Raw genomic sequence first — 18,887 nt, 5'->3', positions numbered from 1 at the left:
TGGCATTAAGCTACCCTGCTGTTCAGACCCTCGTAGACTTGTTCTACGGCCGGTGTCAAATTGTTGAGAAACGTCTTGCTGGGAAGTTTAGATGGAGGCGAGTAACATTGTTCTAAAATTCAGTTTATTATAAAGGTTTGAAAGCAATAACCTTTCTACAGCAAACCTGTATAGCGTAAATCGTTTAAAAGTAATAAATACCAAAATTCATTGTTCTTAAACTTTACAAAAGAAAACAAACAAACCTGTATTGATCATAGACGCTCCATAAGTTACAGTCTGGAGTCTCTATGTGTGTGTTTTTCTTATAGCAAAGCCACATTTGCTGAGTTTTACTATCTGCTGAGTCCACCGAGGGGAATCAAACCCTTAATTTTAGCATAGTAAATCCGAAGACTTACTGCGGTCCCAGCGGGGAGCATTGTGGAGTCATTCACTTAGTGCTTAATTATGTAACTATGTATAGGGTTTGTCTAATGATGCGTTCAAGGACTAGCCTGTTTAGAGCTTGTGTAATGACATTAATATATGCATGATTTATAGTGTAGTTAGGAAAACAACAGCAAATTAAGCAACGCTTTAAAATAATCACAAACGTTTTAGTGTTCTTTTGTATTTTTATTTAATCGATAATAAGCTAATTGTTGAGTGTCTTTTGATTTTAATGTATCTGTGATATTTTTATTTATATGTTTATTTCAGAAGTGAATATTTCCGTTTTATATATATATATATAAAAACCTGCCCATTATAAGTAGCTATCTCCACTTACTAAACCTTCCACGTGGTTTTATAAGTAACTAACTATATCCACTTAATAAACCTTCCTTATGGTTTTATAAGTAACTGACTGTATCCACTTAATAAACCTTCCTTATGGTTTTATAAGTAACTAACTATATCCACTTACTAAATATCTTTACTCACTAAACTTTCCATATTTCTGTTTAACCAAGAGCTTGTAAATTTCAAGAAATATCTGTAACCAATTGCTTGTTGCAAATCTGGTACATAACTTTGTCCACAGATTTTTACACACCTGTGTTTTTCACCACGCAACCATTAGAATTTCTACTTTGCTTTGCAACTAGAAAATCTTATCACTTATGAAACTATAATAGTTTATAACTACAGCTTGTAACTATTTATAACTTTAAGATCTCAACACAAGCAACATTTGTTGCAACTTTGATGTAAGTAGCAAAGAAAAGGAGTCAATAGGAAAAGAAAAATATGTTGGTTTTACCCGTCAGTCAGTATGGCAAAATGATGATGTAAAAACATAACATAGAGATTGACGTTAATTATCAGTGTTAGTACAACCGAAAAATAAAAAATGTTGGTCCTATGTTAAAGTATTTTCTACTGGCACATTGTAAGCACAGAACTCTCCGAACTCTGTATTTATTTATCAAAGAAGCGATCACAATAATCTAGATACACAAATTCTCCATTTAACATTCTACAAAGATACTGTAACCATTGTGGATAATTTATCCCCTCAATGTAACAGAGATTTTAACCACCTAAAGTCGAATCCTTTTACTTAACTAGAAGCTACTTGTATCCAAACTCTAAAACTTCCACGTAACTTTCCAAACAGAGACTATAATCACCTAGTACTCTTCAGATTCTGTGTTAAACTTGGAACTGTAGTTGATTATTTAATTCTTGTGTTTTGTTTCAAGTATATATTTACATGGGTAAATATAGAACTTTCGGTAGATAGTTATCCGATTTTACATGAACGTAACACATCAAAGTTTTTAAACTTACTAATATATATATATATATATTTACTTAACTTATTCCAAGAGTTTGTGTTGGGTGTTTTTGAGTAGCTGCCTTCCCTCTAGTCTTTCACTTCAAAATCAATAGTTTTCAAACGAGGCTCAAATCTCGAGCGTTTTCCAAAAGTTCGCTAATCAGTCCCCAAAAAGAAGAATAGTGGATTCGGAAGCGTTTGAAATTTGAGTCTCGTTTGAAAACCGTTACAACCTTTGATCGAAACTTCAATATTAAACTCGGTTAGTACAGACTCTTCTCGAGTAGTTTCAGGCAGAATTCAACTAACATAAACTGGAGCAGTCACACTGTACCTTCACTGTTATAGTTTTGTGTGTGTGTGTGTGTGTTTTCTTATAGCAAAGCCACATCGAGCTATCTGCTGAGTCCACCGAGGGGAATCGAACCCCTGATTCTAGCGTTGTAAGTCCGTAGACTTCTTAATGACGAGAAACCCGCTTGAAATAAAAATGTATCTCAGAACGGGTGATATGGGTGTTAACACTTTTACTGATAAGGAGAGAACCTTTTGGTAAATCATGGAACACCTTTAACACCAAAGCACCTTTGCTGAAAATAAAGCGTTATTTTCATAGATTTTCAACTAACATCGGATACTTGAAACTAAAAGTAAGACATTAAATATTATAAGTTTCGGCTTGAATACGTGTATGTGTGTGTGTTTTCTTACAGCAAAGCCACATTGAGCTATCTGTTGTGTCTACCGAGTGGAATCAAACTCCTCGTTTTTTATGTTTGTTTGTTTTGAATTTCGCGCTGTGAGTTCAAAATGATACAAGAGGAAAGGCAGCTAGTCATCACCATCCACCACCAACTCTGGGCTACTCTTTACCAACTGACCGTAACATTATAACGCCCCCACGGCTGAAAGAGCGAGCATGTTTTGGTGAGACCGGGATTCGAACCTGCGTCCCTCGGATTACGAGTCGAACGCCTTAACACGCTTGGCCATGCCGTCAGGTTTATGTTCAGAAAGCCTGTTTAAGCAGACCAAAAGCAACAAAGTCCATTAGAGCTGCATCAGAGAACTTGAAATTGGGTAAAACGGAATATGGTTTTTGCTTAATTTTAAACATTTGAGCAGAGCATAGATAGCTCATTCCGCAACACGGGTATCGAAACCAGGTTTCTAGCGTTTTGAGCCCGCAGATATATTGCTGTGCCATTGGGGGGGGGAATATAGTGATTTCGGTTTCTGCCATCTTTCTTGTGAAAACAACCAATGATTTCGAGATATGGCTGGTAACTTAGGAGTTTTCATTAAATTCAAATCATTATTTACTGTCTTCTTAATGATACCAAAAATTTGCCTAATTTCATTGCAATAGGTTTTTGATTAGAATGGTTCTTACTGATAACCGTAGCCTTTACTATGTTAACTCTAACTGTTTTGCAGTGTAGTTTCGTAATGTATTGATGTACGTAATCATTTTGTTACGTAAGGTATTCTGTTTTTATGGAGAACAATGAAAATTATGTTCTTCAAAATACTGTGTTATCTGGCTTCATATCGTTTATCAGTCTCATTATAAATCTGGTCATCGTGATTTCTTGTATATGTGGGACAAATAAATGCTTGTCTTTCACGTGTTAGTAATTCTAACACAATCTCAACCTTCCCAGAAAACGAAAGTTAATTTACTTGAGTTTTCATATGCTGTATATAACTTTTTCTAATAGTGTAACAGATTTATCTAAAAACGTGTTTTTAGCTTAAATTTCTCCAGTTTCAACTAAAGACAATTTTCTAACCCTTTTCGAATTTCTAAAGAAGAGATTATAGTCTTAACGATGATTCCCATTCATATTATTCTCTTCTTTAAATATTCATATTTGGTAAAAAAGTGGTATGGGAGCATTTGGCAACATTTAGAATGTGTCAGAGATAGCTGAGTACCTTGTTTTATATAAATGTTATGATATCATTTAATATTATCATCAGAAATCATTGCGTGCGACTGCATTTTAACAAAGGCTATATTTATGCATTTGTTTGTTGTTAAACGCAGCGATGAACAGTGGGTTGTCTGTGCTGAATCGAAACCCGTTTCTCAGCGTTGTAAGCCTTCAGAGTTAATTTATTTCATACAACATCAAGAAGATATACTATTTTTTAGTTCTATTAAACAAGGAATTTTAAATCATCGACGATCATAAAATTTACTTTGATAACTGGGAAGCTGGTTTAAGACCCACAAACTCAATGAATCGTTATCAATGCTGAAGTACACAAAAGATATATATAACAAAAACTGTCGGTTTTTAAGCAGTTTCTCTTACTTTTAAATGAGTAATTTTGTAAAAACGAAAAGCTACATTTTTGCTAGAGTTGTCAATTGGTGTGCAGTAGGTCGAAATTTTTACGACACTGGTTGAACTTACTCTGCTTGGACTGTATGTTAGCTGAGTAGAGATTGTAACAGTTAATGAAATAGTTTTTTATTATTTCCAACGGATTAATCGGATAATGACTAGTGTTTCACTTTAAAGAGATATCAAACTAGAGCGTCACGAGTTATCACAGGCTCAAGCACTTGGAACGCTTCTCGAGACTAAAATTCTGTGGGAAAAGAGAATATAGATGGAATTGCCGATAAAAGATACATATGTAGTGGTTGTCATCTTTAGCACATGCAAAAACACTGACACACTCCAACATTTCATCGTAGTACTCTGCAAAGCGACTCCTGTAATTTTAAGAGAACCCTTTAATGTCTCCTCAACAGCTATCAGAATGTTGACGCATACTTATATGAAAAAGGGTAAATACAAGACTCACTTGGCCAAACATGACTATATGGATGGGCCCTTAGTCCTGTCACTGAGTGTCTTCTTAGTTCGTGACAAATATCATTCCTATGGGAAGGGGAGGGTACTGAATGCCATCAGAGAGTCTGAACGACTGCCTTGCTTCCCCTCACTCCTCCTGCAGTGCAGGTAGGCAGGCTTTCAATGCGCAGGCGTCAAAACAGTCAACTCAAAGAGCTGCTTCGTTGAAGGTCAACAGGTCCTAAACACTCCGCCATTTCTCGAATACACAAAGTGAATACCATCTAGAATTACAAACTTGGATACAACGGATTTTCTACTTCAGTGATACCAAAAATCGTTTGTGTGCATAATTTTTTGTTAGAGAAAAATAGAGCTCATTTTCAACTGCATATTATGTCTTTGACGCTTTCTTTGTTGCTAAAGCTAGAACTAGAGTGAGAATGACGTTTTCACCTTGAATTTTTTTCTTATTTAAATTTGTACCTAGTGATAGATTAAAATTTGTGCAAATAATTGACGTCAATAAATCTAATAATATATACATACATGTATATAATTATTACACCAGTTAGTGATAAAGTTATGTCTGTGTACGTGTTATGATTTATCTAGGACGAGGCTCCGATATGTTACGTGCGTTATTCATTACGATTTCTAATAATCGGAAATTTGAAACTGAATTTAGAAGAAGTTGAATGAATGTCGATAGGTATCAAATTTATTATATTTGCCAACAAGGTTAATACACATAGTATTATTTTTTAACACAAATATATTTTAATATTCAAACAATAATACAATTTATAATAATGGTTGTTACAAACAATGGTTTATATACAAACGATATTCAGTCTTCTATCAAGTCTGGAACTGAATATTTTATCGACGGTTCATGTCCATGACGAGCGAATTAGTTCTGAGTTGATATTGTACGCTTCGCTAAATCTAGCTGGCCGTTTATTCTTGGCTGGGCTCACACCGCTTACAAGGTGAATTTTTACCGATAAAGATATCTCATATCCTCACAGAAATACTAACGTCCGAAGTTAATTCACTAAATTTAAACGGCTCGCGATGTTCGAAATCTATAAACGTTCCTGGTAAAAAATGTTTAGTGTTCCGGTTAAGCGTTTGTCAAAAGTATAACTTCGAAGTTTTATAGTACACTGACTGTTGCAAACTAGCAATACTAAACTGTTTCTCGGTGTCTTGCGATGGTTAGCTTTTATACTCATTAGGTGAGTTTATGACAAATTCATTTGGTCACCATATTCGAAGGTATATTAGTGTTTACATTTGTCGTTGATTGTTACATTCGAGAATCTTCTACACAGTTAGAGAACAGATGGAACTTGCGCAATACATATACGTTAATGTGAAACAAACGTAGATATTAAAATAAAAGTGTAACAATAAATCTGTTACACCTGCTATATATACTTTACCCTAAAGTTAGGTTTAACAACAGCTGGAGGTATGGTTAAGATCTGATTTTGTTCCATGTATGATAGCCAAAGTTTTCACACTGCTTATCCGATGCCGAACATGTTTGCTCTTTGAGCCACGAGCTGGTTATAATACTATGATTAATCTTGCAAGTCGTTGGTAAAACAGTAGCCCAAAAGTTAGCGGTGGTTACTGCCTGTCGGTTGCCTTCCCTGCAGTCAGCAGCTGAAAATTAAGGACGATGGGTGATAACCTCAGTAGCTTTGTTATATATTCAGAAAAAGTATACATTTCAAACAGTAGTAAGAAATATTAGTATTTTTATCGCTTATTTTGTTGTTCATTTTTAATATATAAATCAGAATGCTTGAGCTGACTTCGGGCTTTAGTTAAGATAAAATATATTTCTTTTATTTTAACAAATAGTTGAACTTAATAAACAACACATGAATTTTTTTAAAGATCTGAACATTTAGCACGAAAAGCAAGTAACATTTTAAAATATAGAAACAAGTTATTGCAGTTTGCCTAACAGGACTCGTTATTGTATAAAATATCTACTATATATATATATATAATATGTTTTATGAAATGTTAACTTTACATATCTTAACATGTAATGTAACAGAAGTAAATTATATTTTTTGCTTGTCAAAATAAACACTAGTGATAGCTGATCGAAACAGTCAACTTAGAATAGAGGGGCAAGCACATAGAAGAATGATTTTAAAAATAATAGCAAGTTATATAGAAAGAAAAACCCGGTAAACTTGAAATGTAAAAGTGGGTGAGTTAAACAAGTAGAAACCACGAATACTTCCTTTTTTTTTATTCCGACTGAAGCAAACAGCGTTACGAATGTGTTACGGACCATCTTAAAGAGAGCAGAGTATTTTCCGCTGAGATACGAAACTTTATAAAAGGTTCGTATAAACGCGTCGACGGTACTTTTCCGTAGCGTTACATTTTTTTACATCATTAATATTTCTTTCTTTCACCTTCGGATATACCAGTGTCATGACTATCAAAGTCGCTAGAAAAATGAAGTGTTACTATCACAGTTTTAACACTCCTACGAAAAAAATATTTACATCCACCAAAGTGATTTTGGAGCCTATCAGGCCCCATATATTTTTCCAATAGAAACACAGTGATTTAGCAACATTCATTACAAAGAACTTTAGAATGGCTCTGACAAACATTTTTTTACAATTTGAGCAAACAATTTTCGACTGTCTATCTTTTGATCTGCCGCACAAATGGCATCGTCCTCTTTTTGCCCTCTTTGCAGGCGGTTCACATGAGGTTGTTTTGTCATTATCTTTGCAGTAAATTTCTTTGATTTCAAGCACCAATTGCCGTATAAATTCTCTTCTGGCTCTTGATTTATGTTGACGAAGAAATTCTGGATGTTTTGTCGAGTATAGAACGAAAGCATTGTACGCAGCAAGATCTAGAATGTTATAGAATATGCAGACTGACCAGCGCTTTGATCGCCTCTTTGTTGTATAATATCTCACCAGTTGATCGAGAGTGTCGACACCTGCCTTCGTTGCAGTGTAAAGATTGACGATTTCGGGCTTTCCATTCTCTTCTACTTCACCAGACTGATGCTGAGAACTCAGTAGTAGCACATATTTTCCTGGTTTGTCTGAGTGCCTGAGAAGAGTGATGTCGTCATGGTAAAAAAACTTTGGTGATAACTCTCTAGATTTTGCACTTATTTCAGGAGGCAGGAAGGTTCTTGATTTCCGTATGGTTCCAACAAGTCCTGTTCTTTTTGTTCGTAGGTACTTGGCAAGTGTCATTGTTGTGAAGAAATTATCTGTCATTATTGTCCTTCCTTTTCCAAGAAATGGCTGACTCAATTCTCTAACTATTCTTTTTCCTTGATTTGTTTCTGTCGTATTTCCAGCCTTTCCAGTATAAATTTGAGCGTTGAGGAGGTAACTTGCCTTTGCATCTGTTAGGCACCAAATCTTTATTCCGTATTTGCCTGGCTTTGTCGGAATGTATGTTCTGAAGCCAACTCTTCCTTTGAAGTTACATAGTTGTTCATCCACTGTCAGGTATTCGCTTGGGTTGTAACTGTTTTTGCAATTTTAAATGAAAAAATTCCAGACTCCAGAGATGGCGGCATCTTTGATTTCTCTATTTCTTTGAGAGTGGATGTCAAATCTGATTTTTTGAGCACATTTTTTTAATTTGTCTTGTGTAATTAGTTTTCGCAAAAATGGCAAACCGAATTCGGTTGAAAACATTTCGTCTATCGATGCATTTTTGGATTTGCTTATTCCAAGGAAAAGATTAGCTGCGATCCATTTCCAGAGGTCTTCTTCAAAAATTGGTTCTTTCATGACGGTGTTTGTTGAGTGAATGATCTGTTCCATCATATTATCAGAAATAAAAATTTTGAATGTTTCGAATGGTGTAGAGACTCTTGGAGCAGCTTGCCTTGTAATGCCTGGGTTCCCATTGAATATATTGAGAGCTGCGGTTCTCCTGTTGATCCTTGAAGGTGTTGTTGAATAAAGAAAATTCTTATCTTTGAATAAAAGTTCGTTCACTGGCATCGTAGTAAGATCTTCTTGATCACTTTCTTCACTTTCAGAAGGGTACGGCGCGATTTGTTCATCATTTTCGGCTTCAGAAGGATCATCATCACAACTTTCAGAGTAGTCTTCGACATTATCATGTTCACTTTCATCGTCGGATGGTTTTGTCAGTAAATGTACAGCTTCATCAAGAGATATCATTTTTGACACGGTTTGAAGATTTCAGCTCCTATATATATAGGATTTGTGGATTCTTCTAGAATATTCTAGATTATTCTAAATACTTCTGTAAAGTTTCTAGAATGTTCTAGAACAGGCGTGGGCAAACTAGGCAATAATCAGGATCGTCTAAAATTATTGTTGGAGTAGAGTTATTATCCTAAATATCCATCTTTTGAAAAGAAGTTGTAAAATTAATATATTTTTACTATAATTTGCTTTTTTCGATTGCCCAGGCCTGTTCTAGAATTATTCAGGAAATAAATAAAGTCATTTTTATGTTTTTTGATCTGGGGCCTAATAGGCCCCAAAATACCCTTAGTGGATGTTTAAAATTTTTTTTTAAATATTATTTCGCAAATGTCTGAAAAGTCAAAATATTATTGCTCCTTAAAATATAAAGGGGATAGGGTCAGTTAATGGCAATTTCATTTAAATACAAAATTATTAGCCTAATATTAATAACCTTTCAAGTTGCTCTGGGGCCTATTAGGCCCCAATTTTCGTAAAAGTGTTAATGAATGGAATAGTTTGGTTTGTTTTGAATTTCGCGCAAAGTTCTTCGAGGGCTATCTGCTCTAGCCGTCCCTAATTTAGCAGTGTAAGACTAAAGGGAAGGCAGCTAGTCATCAGCACCCACCGCCAACTCTTGGGCTACTCTTTTGCCAACTAATAGTGAGATTTACCGCCACATTATAACGCCTCCACGACTGAAAGGGCGATTATGTTTGGTGTGACTAGAATTCGAATCCGCGGATTACAAGTCGAGTTACTAATCACTTGGCCATGCCGGGCCTACAAATGGAATGCCAGAATGGTTATATTTTGGTTATGGTTATATTTCCGTATTAGTTGCTTCCGTGTAATTGTATCCGTAATCCTTTTGGCGTAAATGATAATATTACAATGTAAAATAACCATTATTTATTCGTTTATTGAATATGTTTCTTTGAATATTAAACATTATTTTTCTACATTCTTAGATTTTGAGCAGAACAGTTAAGTTTTTTTTAAGTCTAGCTAAAATACAAAACTTTCCTGTCAATCTTGTCATTAAAAAGAAACACAAGTTTGGCAAAGTTAATGAAAATGAAATAAGTTTAGAATTATGGAGAGAACTGTTACTATTTTATTTTAGGTATACAGGAAAACAAAATGCAAAACGACCATCTGTTCACTTCATATCAGGTTGTCATGGCATGGCATGGTGTTCTTACAGGAAGGGAAATCAGACCAATCTGTCTGACCAGTTGCTTTAGAAAGATTAATAAATAAAAGATTAAATATATATTTGGAAATAAATTCAAAGTTACCAGGAGTGCAAAACAGTTTCAGGAAATTTGACAAACCGTTGATCATTTAATTCGATTAACTGAAACCGTAATAGATAGATAGTTTTAATAAAAAAACGATGTTGCGATTGTCCGTCTGTCTGATATAGAGAAGGCTTTTGATATAATGTTACATGTAGGTATAAGGTTCCGGATGTTATAGATGGAGCTGTCGTGAGGTATTATTTGCTGGCTGTTAAACTTCCTAGATAATCTAAAATTTCGGGTAAATTTTGAGAGTACCTGCTGATATTACTTTATTTACTCCTGAGGGAGGAGGCCCACAAGGAGAGGTAATAATTCTCATACTCTTCATCATATATATGAACGGCGTACCCCTGACCGGCACAAATTATTGTTATATGTCCATAACAGTCACAAGCTTACAACTTGTCAAAATATAACAATAAGTATTTGTATACCAGAAACACAAGTACTTACAAAATTAAAAAGCTCTTTAAAAACAATCCCGAAATTTATTTCCATGGAACGACCTCCAAACTGCTGTATCGACAAAATTATTAGACCTCGCCTATGATACAAATTTAACATAGTTAACACACATAAACGAAATTACAAACAAAACGAGAGAATCAGGTTAGAGGTCTATCTGGAAAGAATACAGGTACATCACTCGAAAACATAATAAAAATCTACAAACAGAATTAATGGCCGATAGTCGAATATGTCCACTCGACATGGATTAACGTAGCACAAAGAACAAACCAAAACTAAACTATAAACATTACAAAATGTAGTTCTCACTAGTACGTATAAAGTCTCACAAACAACAAGCTCACATGTCTTACATAACTACACAAATATACAACCACTCTATGACACACTTCTAAACAGATCATTCACTTACTTCTGGAAAAAAACTTACGTACAAATTATTTTTTATGTTCACTTGATCGCTATATCATATATGATAAAAATGAGTCTTAACATTAAATATGTACTGTAAACATAACAATCAGCCATCTACTACTAGACTTACTTAACATCATTTGTGTAGTGTGCATGTTATGTACTAAAAAGGGTACTTATATCAATACATACCAGATGTATTACAAAATGAGTAAGCACTGGATTATGTAGGACTGTTTATGATATGTGAAACTCATAACATACCATGTGAAGCAAATGGTAAACGTTGAACATAAACGGACATGGCCCTAATAGGAGTATTGTAATCATGACACTGACAACAACGTACTCAGTTATATAATGTTTAGTATCTAACACTGTTACTAAATTACAAGTGGAGATGGGTGGAATAGGTGGAGCATCAAACCCGACCCAACAAGATCTCAATAAAGCAAGAGATAGTTTATTCATTTTATTGAATATTACACGAATTTCCTGATATGTCTATTAAACATATTCCCAATTTGTCAGGTCGTTTTAAATAAGGAAAAGAAAACTACATTTATTCATAGTCAAATATAACAGTCTACTGCAGATAAGGCTGTAAAAACTGTTTTCCATTTATTGGTTGAAAACATATCACAGACAGTAAGTACCTAACCATCTTTAATGTGAACACTCATACTTGCGTATGGTCTGAATGGAGCTATTCATTGTCAGGCTATGATTTAAATAGTTATAATGACATATTTTAGGCTGGTTTAGTTGTGAGAAGAATAAGAAACAATATTCGGTAATTTTATCTATGAATGAAATAAAAATAAAGACGTTATTAATTGCATTTGACGGACTAGGAAACAAGTGAAACGGGTTAGGTTATCTGTGACAGTAATTAAAAAACGCTATTCGATTAATTTGAGTAAATTAAGAAATATGAGACAGGTTAGTTAAGATGTTTGATTTTTTGAATTTCGCTCAAAACTACACGACGACTATGTGTGCTAATTGTCCCTAATTTAACAGTGAAATATTAGAGGTTACTCTTTTTTCAAGTGAATAGTAGAATTAACTATCACATTATAAAGCCCCCACGGCTGAAAGGGCGAGCATGTTTTGTGTGATCGGGATTCGAACCCGTGATCCTAAAATTCTTAGCCCAAGTGGTAGCAGATTAGCTTCACTGAAGAGAAAATAAGAAACCGGATATTAGATTATTTAATTGTACAATAAATAAAGAAGGCTGTACATGAAAGTATAGAAGGTAAAACGACTTGAACATGGTTGACTTTGAACATAGTTTATGCATATTCAGATACTACCATCAGGAATCGTAAAGGCTTTGCGCAGGTTTCACATTATCTACGAAATGGAACAAAAGTTTACGTGTACTAATGTTGGGCAATGTTGTACATTATAGATAAAGCCTGCGGTGGAAATTACTTCAAATGTGTGGGTTAAGACAGCCTAACCGGAATAAGAAAATCTAAGAAACTGTAACAGGTGCACAAAACTTTTTATGAGAAAATGTAACTAAAATTGTGAAAAGTGTAGGTATTTATGCAAAACCAGTGTTAAAGTTAAGATTTGCGATTATATTTGAAGATAATTTGTTGAGTGCATTCTGAAAAAAAGAGTATATAGGTTTGCATATTTTACTGATATTTGATAAAAGATATAATACATTAACAACATTTTCGGGAAAGGGCACATTTTTGTCTACATCTGTACGTCCATGTGTGAAATAATTAAAGATGAATACCTACGAAAGGTGTAGCAGGTATAGTAATGAAATCTTGGATGAAATACTTCAAGAAAATAGGGATTGTAAAAGAAGTTGCTGAAATGTTAAAAAAACACTGATGTGTGAAGGTTTTAGAAGGAGTAAACAAAGTTCTAAATAGAAATATGAGTAAAAGTCGTGGAGACGTAAAAAATGAATAATTAATTCTGAGCACTAAAGTATTATTTATTTCATTGAGTTTTATGCTGTGTTGCTACATGTGGCGTGAAACTTGCTAATACCTATGGAGAAAGAAAACATTATATTTTTTGATGCCAGTTTAAGATTTAATATATTCTTTCTCCTCTGTTTTGCAAAGTTTTTTTTTTAGTTTTAAATTAAAAAGATTTCTTTGCTCACATAAAGACGTACATAGAAACTATTTGCTACCTTCTCCCACTGTTTCTATAAACGTAATATTTACTTACCCCATTTTAACAGTTTTTGCAGAGGAAACCAGATTTGCTGTATTTCTTGAACTGCGTGTTTTACTTGTGTATCCTTACTTTGAAGTGTATATTATTGTATTTATATCGTTGTGTTTTAAATTTTTATTCTGCGTTATCCGTACCTATATCATGTTATGTTATTGTGGATCTTAGTGTGTTAATGGTTCAGAATATTCTTTGTAGATTTTGGTGTGATAAAACATTAAAGATTGTATTAGTTTCTAGAAAAGATTGTTGTAACTTTAGTATAGTATATGTTGTTGTTGTTTGTTATTAAGCACAAAGCTACACAAAGCGCCATCCATCCACTGCACAGTACAGATATATGAACCCGATTTCTATCAGTATAAATCTATAAACATACCTCCATTCTGCTGAGAGCGTCAATATAGTAAGAGTAGTATATAACCGACCTGTTTTGAAGTTGTTTTATCTTCAATGTTGAAAGGTTAAAAGAATACTTAGTTGAAGTAGTTTAAGAACGGTAAACGTAATAGATGCTATAAATTGGATTCATGTTTAGCTTCTTTGTTCCAGAGATATGAAAGTTAACGTTATTATGTCCTGTATTGATGCTATGAATATAGTTGTGGGTGTAAAATGTGCTTTAATTTACAGATGCTGACCGCTTTATTGAAATGCATTTAGTTTACTGTATCTGGGGTAATGACCCTTAAGAAATAACGATTTCATTTAGTTTACTGTATCTGGGGTAATGACCCTTAAGAAATAACGATTTCATTTAGTTTACTGTATCTGGGGTAACGACCCTTAAGAAATAATGATTTCATTTAGTTTACTGTATCTGGGGTAACGACCCTTAAGAAATAATGATTTCATTTAGTTTACTGTACCTGGGGTAATGACCCTTAAGAAAGAACGATTTCACTCTTAATTTTGATTTTCGTATAACTTCTTTTAATGTATTTACAAACAAACAAATAAATTTATCATTGATCCAAAAGTTGTTTTATGTAGTGTAGCCCCTGTAGAACTGTTTCTGGTGTGAAGGCTGTCAAGGTATGTGAAAGTTAAGTGAAGTCTGTATATGTTGTGTGGTATAACGTTATGTACCCGAACATTGAATTTTCGTCTTCATCGCCCCATATTTTCACAGTTTTGCAAAATTTTGATTCAGATAAAGATACCACGAGTTGCTCAGTTTTACTTTCCTATAATTCATGTTTTGCATGTCTACATGAATTTCAAAATTTTCCTTCATTTTAATTGCCAGCTCTTTCATAAGAACTAGCATGTCTGTGATTAACATATTTAAAACTTTTTAATACTGTAGCGTTATTGTTGGAATAGTTAACCAGAGTACTACTACAGTACTTAATTGGTTAATTAATACTATGATTCGTTATGAAAATGTTTTTGTTTTGAAATACTTGTTGAACTCCAATGGCAGTTTTGAAAATTACACTAACTTTACTTAGATATTACGTTAAATGGTTAAAATATAACTCTCTTTATGTTATGAAAATACTTGTAACACCGGCTATCGTTAATATATCTCCCAATCAGAGGCAGTTTACTTCAGATTTTGTCACTATTTTATCATTTTAGTATTAACATAAAAAACATTTCATTATCCTATACCACTGATTAAAATATAAGTTGGTCCTGGTTTCACTTTGAAGATTGTCATAGAAAGCAACTTGTGATGAGCTACAATAAAGTATATGCTATGATGATCCCATCTGGGAAGTCCTTCTCTTGACTCTGTGACTAAATGCTTCCAATGAGTAAGCAATTTTATGTTGAACATTGCAGATAGACTCAAGAATCAATGAGGTATGGAGGTAACACGTTCATTCAAGGCAATGGAACATGGTAGGAAATTATTATGTTTCAGGTTATACATATGATATCCATAAGTGAACTGTAGCTTGGCTAGGCTACCTGTACATCTTACAGGAAGAAATGATTGGCAGTGTGTAGGCAAGTCTGTGTTGAACAGAACAGAAGGTTTCAAGAATAAATGGAGCTTGGCTGGACTACTATTTGTTCAATCTTGGACATGATCTTTTCCTGTTATATTCCATTTCCTGCAATGAACTTATAACTTCCTAACTTCATTTATTTTGGATGGACACTGGATGGATGTCTCAACATACAAATGCAGCTGAGAGCAATGGAGTTTGATTAATATCATGTGTTAATAATAGGGAGAAAGGATGGACCTTGGTTAGTTTGTTTCATTGCCGCAATCAATTTTCAGCTAGATGAAGTCGATCAATATGCCAAATATCTAAGAAATTATTTCAAAAAATCTTGAGCAATTCTTAACACAGGTACCTAGCATGCTTAGGTTTTAGTCCAAATTACACATTACTGTGCTCAATCTAATTAAGGGCCTTAAGAAAGACCAACTAAATGATTTGAAGGTATTGAGTGTGAGACCATATACTGAGCCACGTTTATAACCTACAGCAGAGGAAGTGTAGATAATCTAGTCCCTCTAGCAGATGACCTGTGACATTTACATTGAAAATATAATCTGTGTATATTGGGAGGACATCCTGGTTAAAAGTTGCCTCAAAGACCTTCCCAGTGAAGCCATGTATTACCAATGAGATATGTAGATTTGACACCTCTGGTTAAACTCATTTAGAGTAACGTCTGTAGCTACATACTGTGAGATGATAACCACACATGAAAGCTAGAAAAATGGAGGCTAGTGACAGAGACTATAATACAGCACCCTGTTGAATACACAACCAGTGGAATTGTCAAGTTTCTAAGTTGATCAAAAGAAGTTTAATAAATCATCATACGTACCTCAGTTTATAATGTATGAAAAAATCAACGAAGAGGATGGGCCTTCATTGTAGCCATACAAACACTAGAGATAAGATTTGAAAACTAGGTATCGAGATACATATTTCTGTTACAGAAGACTAGTGATAATAATGTCTGTCGCCATGATAATGGACTAGTTCTAGTATTGTGCTATATATTAACCTGTTTTAAACTAACGGATCCTGGGATGCGTGCAGTCGAAGAACGACTAGAAGAATCTGCTTGAATTCATGGAATAGTTGATTTAGCTATGATATCACCGATCCAAGTTCGTGATTGGTGGTATTATAGGTGCACAAGATAATGCTGGCCATGTCTCTATTAACGTTAACGGAATTGATCTTTATTTCACGAAATGAGAGTAATTAAAAGGAAGTAAATCTTGTTGGTTACAAATCAGGATCTTGGAAACGTAGCTACCGTAAAGTAGGTTAACTAGTACAGTAGGCAAGCCTGCATGAACTGATACAGTTGGCAAGCCTGCATAAGCTGGTACAGTAGGCAAGCCTGCATGAACTGCTACTAACTATTTTCCATTTTCATTAGCACTATCGTTATTTTGGCACGTGTCAATCCTTTTCATTAATGTTGAAGACTGGATTTTTTACCAATTAAACTGCCAGAGACTAAAGACTAATTTTTTGTTTCTTATAATATGAATGGCACGTGAATTACTATAAATATTCCATCTCTTGTTCCAGACTTCACCACTTCCACTACTAAAGACGACGGATAATGTAGTAGATACTTTGTCAGGAAGTACAGAGATACAGGTACATTTCAAAACTTAAAGAAATTCGATCTTTAACCATTTGTTTAATAATGTATTAGTTAATTGTATGTAATCTTGATTTTACGTCCACTAAAGTTCTATATTTACTTTATATAGAAATATGTAATTCTCTTGTTAAGCTTATATACATATCAAACATTTATTTTAATCTGTGATGTTCATTAGTTATGATAAATTAATTGCGTGTGCTATGTTTGAACAACTGATTCATGATTTATATTTAAGTTCTGATGTAACGTTTTCATTGTTTCTGTGTGATACTTACTCATTTAAAAGTACATAGTTCTTTTTCAACATTTTAACATGCATTTATCGACTATAATACCTACTTCTCTTTGAATTATATAAAACTATTTATTGTACGTTTATATAGTACGCGTGGTGTTCTTCAGTTCTATTTCCAATAGTAGTTTCACTGATGTAAATATTCATTTAATCAGATCTTTTTTTATATTTTACTGTTGTGGATTTTGTATATCTGCAGTTACTAATCGGTCAATATAATAATAAAGTTGTACAGGATAAGTTGTAATATTCTTGATAATAAACATTATAAATCTTCAATAGATTTAGTTTAAAAATGTCAAAATTGTTATATATTTATATATGTTGTTTGTCTTTAGTAGTCCATTATATATTGTTTAAAATCATCATACTCAGCTTAGCTGCAACCAAATTTATATTACCTGTGTTTTCAGTGATATTTTAAGCCTTGGCCTGACATTTCCACACGGCCAATGTGATTTCAGTGCATGTTAAACTTCTGAGTGCATTGCTTTGTACGTTTTAATTGTGGCTGTGTTTGTGAAAGATAGTTAATTCAGTTGATGCTGAAAGGAAAGTAGTTTCAACTGGAGAACTAGAAACAAACAGTTATAGCTACAACACCAGAATTTACTAAGGAAATTAAGCACATGAACCAGTTATCTGCATCAGTAGGTCAAAATACCAGAATTTAACGAGACTTACAAATATGAGTACCCGAACCAGGTAACAATAGCTCTGTGCTAACACACCGGAATGTAACGAGAAGCTACAGATGTAAGCACTTGAAACAGTTAATAACATAAGTATGTTTGTTAACATATCAAAGGTCTGCTTGAAAATATCACGTATGAACGAGCTGATTAGATTAGCATGTTAAAATTCTAAAAATTTGTATGAAGATTAAGCATTTCAACCAGTTAGCAGTATCAAGTCGATATAAAAACGTGAGTTTGAACAAATCGGTAGCAACAACGTGTTAATCTACGACAAGGACAAATAACTTAATTGTAACGTTAATATCTTAAAGGTAAGATTATATTTCGCAGTCAGCTTACATTATGAATTCAAATATTATATTATACGTCTACATGAAACCTGACTCTAGTTAGAAATTAGTTTAAAAACTGTGAACAACTGGAAACGTATTATAATGTATAAGAACCATAAAGAATGCTCTATATCTTGTAGGTTATAAAGTCACGTTAATGCTCATAATTACATTACCATTAAAGTATAATTTTGTTATCAGATTACCTTTTACCAACTTGAATTCATATTAATGGATCAACTTATAGTCAAATCCAAAGTTTTCTGTAGTACTAGTCTTATTGGTAACAGTAAAACAATGGAAATCCGTATATAAGGTTTTCATTACACGATAATATCACGTGAAGTAAATTTTAAACTCAGTCATATTGGAAGTTCTAAACAGTTCATCCACTGTTACAAGCAGTTATATTCTATATTATCTGGAACACAACTTAGACGGCAACATATAATAATTACAAATATGGATTAGATATCCATATGTTTACCACAAGAATTATTTTCAACACTTTATTGTGACAAAACAATCAGTTATTCACTCTTCAATATTTAGACATGTACAATTATGCAACTAACGGCTCGTCCTAGTACACTGTAAACGTCCATACAGACTGGCAATAGTTTGGAGACATATAAGCATTTTATTTGTGACTGAATGTATGGCTACATTGGCTTAAGTTAAGTACAAAGCTACACAATGGGTTATCAATGCTCTGCCCACCACGGTTTCTAGCGTTGCTTGTCCAC

General features: G+C 33.7%; 1 long non-coding RNA gene across 3 annotated transcripts in view; it reads right to left on the bottom strand.

Annotated features, from left to right (window-relative positions):
- Positions 1-18,887, bottom strand: part of LOC143247185 (uncharacterized) — a 123,203-nt gene that overhangs the window by 102,604 nt on the left and 1,712 nt on the right. For 2 of the 3 annotated variants that reach the window (XR_013026431.1, XR_013026428.1), the window contains exon 1: positions 4,586-4,717. The exons of the other annotated variant lie outside the window; for it this stretch is intronic. This is a non-coding gene — a long non-coding RNA (uncharacterized LOC143247185). Of the gene's footprint in view, positions 1-4,585; positions 4,718-18,887 lie in introns of those variants that run through there. 3 annotated transcript variants of the gene reach the window in all.

The sequence above is a fragment of the Tachypleus tridentatus genome, chromosome 1 (assembly GCF_004210375.1).
Source record: "Tachypleus tridentatus isolate NWPU-2018 chromosome 1, ASM421037v1, whole genome shotgun sequence".
Taxonomy (NCBI): domain Eukaryota; kingdom Metazoa; phylum Arthropoda; class Merostomata; order Xiphosura; family Limulidae; genus Tachypleus; species Tachypleus tridentatus.
This window is presented reverse-complemented; position numbering and strand designations above follow the sequence as displayed.